General features: G+C 39.7%; 1 protein-coding gene across 3 annotated transcripts in view; it reads left to right on the top strand.

Moving 5' to 3' along the window:
- The window catches only part of NAB1 (NGFI-A binding protein 1), a 50,636-nt gene that overhangs the window by 4,574 nt on the left and 40,606 nt on the right, over nt 1–5,456 (top strand). The gene's annotated exons all lie outside the window — the stretch shown is intronic.

Genomic DNA, 5,456 nt, shown 5'->3' with positions numbered 1-5,456 from the left:
GAGCTAACTCTTCCCAAGTACTTTCACATTTTTTTTTAGAAGTCTGGAAGAATTGGTGTTAACTTAGATAATTTCGCAGTAAAATTTTCAGGCTGTGTTGGGAGGCAGGAATTGATAGTCCTCTGCATAAGTCAGATTTTACTACAATTTTGTCCTTGGTTTCTACCCACTCCTGGAAGAGTGTCTTCTTTGGAATGCCATAGACTTCATAGAAGTGTGTGTATACATGTGTATATTTCCTGCATCATGAAGAGGAGGATTCAAGAGTAGTGTTTGTGAATCCATTTGAATCTAATGATCATTAATGAGATTGATATTTGTTATCTGGAGATGACATTTTAATTCATAGAAATCAAGAGGGAAAAGACCTAGAATCTCTCATGATTGAAATTGACTTCTTAAAATGCTGCTGTTGGGACTAGGCTAATAATGATGTATTCTGGTAAAGGGAGCTCATCTGGCCATCTTATGGGAATCCACCATATAATTAAAGAAAGGGGAAGTACTGAGGATGAGGGAATGAGAAAGATGGTAGGTAAAGTAGCAGGATGGGCTCTTATTAGATTAGACACCAGTTAACACACAGGGGATCCCTTTTGGAATACAAAGTGAAAGTGAAAGTCCCTCAGTCGTGTCCCACTCTTTGCGACCCCGTGGACTATACAGTCCATGGAATTCTTCAGGCCAGAATACTGGAGTGGGTAGCCTTTCCCTTCTCCAGGGTATATTCCCAACCCAGGGTCGAACCCAGGTCTCCCGCATTATAGGTGGATTCTTTACCAGTTGAGCCACAAGGGAGGCCCAAGAATACTGGAGTGGGTAGCCTATCCCTTCAGCGGATCTTCCAGACCCAGGAATCGAACCGGGGTGTCCTGCATTGCAGGCAGATTCTTTACCAGGTGAGCTACCAGGGAAGCCCTGATACAGAAACAGAGGCTGCTAATCAGATTCTGACTAAAATGTTGGGTTTCATTCAACAGAGGCTTTTAACAGAGATGTTATTCCTCTGTGAATACTTAGAGAGGGATAAAAGCTGAATGAGACTCAAGTCCCTACATCTTGCATGCTAAGTTACTTAATTCATATCAGACTTTGCAACCCTATGGACTGTAGCCCTCCAGGGTCCTCTGTCCATGCGATTCTCTAGGCAAGAATACTGGAGTGGGTTGTCATGCCCTCCTACAGGGGATCTTCCTGACCCAAGGACCAAACCCTCCTCTCCTGCATTGATTGGCAGATGGGTTCTTTACTGCTAAACCATGAGTGTCTCCTGCCATCAGGGAGCTTAAGGCCTCAGGTAATCTGTTCTACAGAGCCATATAAATTTGCTTCTCTGTTCCATGGCTCCTTACATTTAATACTTAGCATAGCATTTAGCATAGTGTTTAAGTGTGTGCTTACTTCTCTGTCTCCTGGTTCTTAACTGTCAGTGAAGAACCACTGGAGCAAAGTCCAGTGTTTGGCACAAGCATTAGGGGAAGGTTAAGGGCTACAGGGGAAGATGGATGGGTCTAAGATACCTGTATGAGTTGTTTGGATTTTTTCCTCCATCCACTGGGGAAATTTGCCTAAGTGAGTAAAGAGCCACATCTGTGCTTAAGGATGATGAAGTCATTGCAGTATGGCATATATTGAAGGTGAGGAGGCTGTTTTCAAAGTTGGGGCAAGAAGCAAGGGGAAAATTAGAAATAGGTGCTTTTGAGGCAGAGAAAAAGGTTGGTGATGTGGCCTAAGGACATGTAGAGTTGAGGAAGGAAGAGGAAAACGAGCATGAGTGGATAAAGAAGATACACACACACACACACACACACACACACACACACACAATGGAATATTATTGAGCCATAAAGAAGAAATTCTGCCATTTGCAACAACATGGATAGAATTGGATGGTATTCAGGCAGAGAATGACAAATACTATATAATATCACTTACATGTGGAATTTTAAAAATAAAACTAGTGAATATAACAAAAAAGAAATAGACTCACAAATATAGAACAAACTAGTGATTACCACCTGGAAAAGGGAGAAATGGATGGGGAAGATAAGAGTAAGGGATTAAGAGGTATAAAATAAATAAGCTACAAGGATATATTGTACAGCACAGGAAATAGAGCCAATATTTTATAATGACTATAAAAGAAATGCTGTGCTGTGCTTAGTTGTGTCCAACTCTTTGCCACCCCATGGACTGTAGCCTGCCAAGCTTCTCTGTCCACGAGATTCTCCAGGCAAGAATACTGAAGTGGGTTGCCATGCCCTCCTCCAGGGATCTTCCCAACCCTGGGATCAAACCCATGTCTCCCGCATTGCCGGCAGATTCTTTACTGTCTGAGCCACCAGGGAAGCCCGTGAATACTGGAGTGGGTAGCCTATCCTTTCTCCAGGGGGTCTTCCCGACCCAGGAATCAAACTGGGGTCTCCTGCATTGCAGGCGGATTCTTTATCAGCTGAGCTACCAGGGAAGCCCAGAAAAGAAATATGACCTTTAAAAACTGTGAATCATTAAAAACAAATTATGAATTGTTATATTGTACACCTGAATCTTTTGTATCATATTGTACATTAACTGTATCACAATAAAATTAAAAAAATCAAATCCCTACTTTTATTAATCCAGAAAACTGAAAGAGTAGTGGTGTAACTAAAAGTAATGAGAGTTGGGAAGAATAGATTTGGGAATCTGTAAGAAGGGAGGAAAATGAAAGCACATACTCGCTTTTGGGCTTACCAGATTTGAGAAGTTTGACAGTCTCCATGTGAAATGCTGAATTATCAGAAAAACAGTTTGGGTTCTCACATTTTTCAGGTTTGAAGATCACTTTCTAAATTAAAAAAATAGCAAGTACTCATTAATTTTGCTTTTAGTGTTTTATCAATAGAGAATACTTATAATGACAACTTGAATTTGATCACACTATTAAATGAGTTTTTATTTTATTAAATCACCAAGTTCTTTTTTTTTTTTTACTTTGCAAAGTAGATGTATATGTGTGAGTTAGTGCTTAGTGTGCGTTTGGATTTGAGAACAGTTGGCAGTGACTCCATGAACCACTGGTCCAAGCTACAGATAGAGGTTTGGGGGTCGGTCTGCTGTAGGTAACATTGAAGCCTAGGAGTGGACGGAGATCATCAGGGGAGAATATGGAAAGATAGTAGAAATGGGATCTAATATAAAAATTTGGAGAATTCCTGCACTTAGAATAGAGTAAGAGAAGGCAGCGTAATATAGTAAAAAGTCAGGTGAAGAGCATTTCAAGGAGTGATGTCAAACTGCAGAGACGTTAAAGAGAAAAGCTGGTGATCACTCAGTAGTTACTTGAGAGCTTTGATGGAGGAGTTGGGACAGAAGGCAGGCTGAAGCTTCTTGGACTAGATCGAGGCAGGTTTGAAGGAATGGTTCTTCTTTTCCCTTGTGACCATTAAAGACCTCTGTCTTACCCTAAATCCCCACATCCTAGCTTGGAGAAAGAGAAATTTTGTTTCCCATATTTATACTAAGTTCTGTGTTGTGGTTCAAGGACAAAGCAGGAGTTGACCAGTAAAGTTTTTGGAGCCAAACCAGCTCCTTACTTCACTTAGCATAGTTTAAATATTGGCAGATGACTGATGCTACCCCATAAGGAGCCAAAGTGAGTTTGTCTTTAAAAGGTTCTGGAACAAATTATTACCATTTAAAATAGATCATTGAATAACAAACAACAACAGATAGCCTTAAATGAATCCACTGTTTTATTCCTCTTCCTTTGGGACTAACTGGACTGAAGAACATTTAAGCTGGTGCAAGTGGAGGTTTGCTGTATATAGGCAGCAGGCCTTTGGTTTAGCTTTTGAATGCAGTAAAAATGGATAACTGATTTCTCTTAATTGTGGAATTCATAAAAAGGTCAGACTCAGCATGGTTGTTCCAGCATCTCTTGCAAAGGCCAGGTAACTGGAGTTTTCAGCTGAGTAGACTTACTGTGCTGTTAGCTGCCTATGTTATGTCGCTTTGTACTAGAATTCTGTTGTATTCACTTCCGATTGGAGAGATGCAGCTTTCTTTTGATTTATTTGACCTTCATGTTGAAGCGTAAATAGACACAGAGTTTGTAAAAACAGAAAATCTTGTCTTATAAAAATTTTCTTTTAAATCAAATTAAGTTAATGTATGAAGTGGTGGGTGTTTAAATGATCACAACAGGCTTTATGAGAAGCTGAAACATGCTCTTAAAGCAAAAAGCTTAGGGAGAAAACTCCTTTCCCAGCAGTAAGTGTGGGCCTTTAGCAAGCCTCCTGGGACTCTAAATAGTTCACTTATTTATCTTTCATCTGATGTCTTGACTTCGGAAATGTACACTTGGTCTTGTCAGTCGTTGTGGAGATGTTATAATGGTAACTACTTTCTTACTGGAACATAAGAGCTTTCTCTTAGGAAACCAGTGGGTTTCCTTTTTTTTTTTTTTTCTGGGTAAAGATGAGAAAGGATAAAAATTGAAAGTTAATATTTTCTAAAACCATTGCCTATCTCAGAAGAATAAAGCCTAAGTTTGAGTTTTGAGTTCTCTCTTTCTTAAATTTCTCTTTTATATTTGTCCATGATGTATTCTTTGTTATTGCTCATAAAAAGATTCAAGAACTCTGTTCTGGATTTTCTCAGGTGATTTTTAGTTTACTCCATAATTTGGGGGAGTATAGATGGTGAGGTCATTAATGACGCCATGAATCTTGCAAGGTTACAGCCCTCTTATAAAAAAGCTTTTGCGTGTGTATGTGCATACATATATATTTATGTGTGTGTATAGATATTTTTTTGTGTGTATACTCTGGAGTTGAAAGCCTGTGGAATTACTGTATTAAGTGTATGAAGGGAAAATGAGTTTCCTTCCCTCTATCTTGTACGCTTTCTAGAAACCCTTCTATTTGGTATAATGTTGTTCAATGTAGACTTGAACTTGCGTCTGTAACTCCCCAGAGCTTGTTTTTGTGGGTTAGTGTTCAGCTGGATGATAAGTTCTCTCCCTCAGAAGTCTCCCTGTGAGTGGGAGGACAAAACAAATCCTCTTATAAGTGATTCAGAAGGTGCAGAAATGTTTTTATCCAGAGAACTAACATGACATGAACATAAAGGTGGTCTCAAATGCTGTAAGAGTTTGTGGTGCCCAGAGGGTACACTAAATAGGGACCTTCCAGTGTAGTTTGCCAGGTTTGCCAAATCACAAGAGTCTTCTGAGATGCAACCCTAGGAAATAATATTTTTCAGAAGCGCCCCAAGAGATTTCCTGGCTGTCAGCAGAAGTTTAGTGGGCCAAAATTGAATTTTTTTAAAAAAATATATCTTGGGAAGTCATCAGGTCATGACTTATAAAGAGCCATAAAATTTGAGGAGGTCAGTAGTTGATGAGAGCAGATTGTGGATGACACAGGGGTTCCAGGAGTTGGGGTTTCCCAGGAGTCAGTCCTTAAGGTGGTAGG

The sequence above is a fragment of the Giraffa tippelskirchi genome, chromosome 3 (genome assembly GCF_054371585.1).
Source record: "Giraffa tippelskirchi isolate mGirTip1 chromosome 3, T2T-mGirTip1v1.2.pri, whole genome shotgun sequence".
NCBI lineage: Eukaryota > Metazoa > Chordata > Mammalia > Artiodactyla > Giraffidae > Giraffa > Giraffa tippelskirchi.
This window is presented reverse-complemented; position numbering and strand designations above follow the sequence as displayed.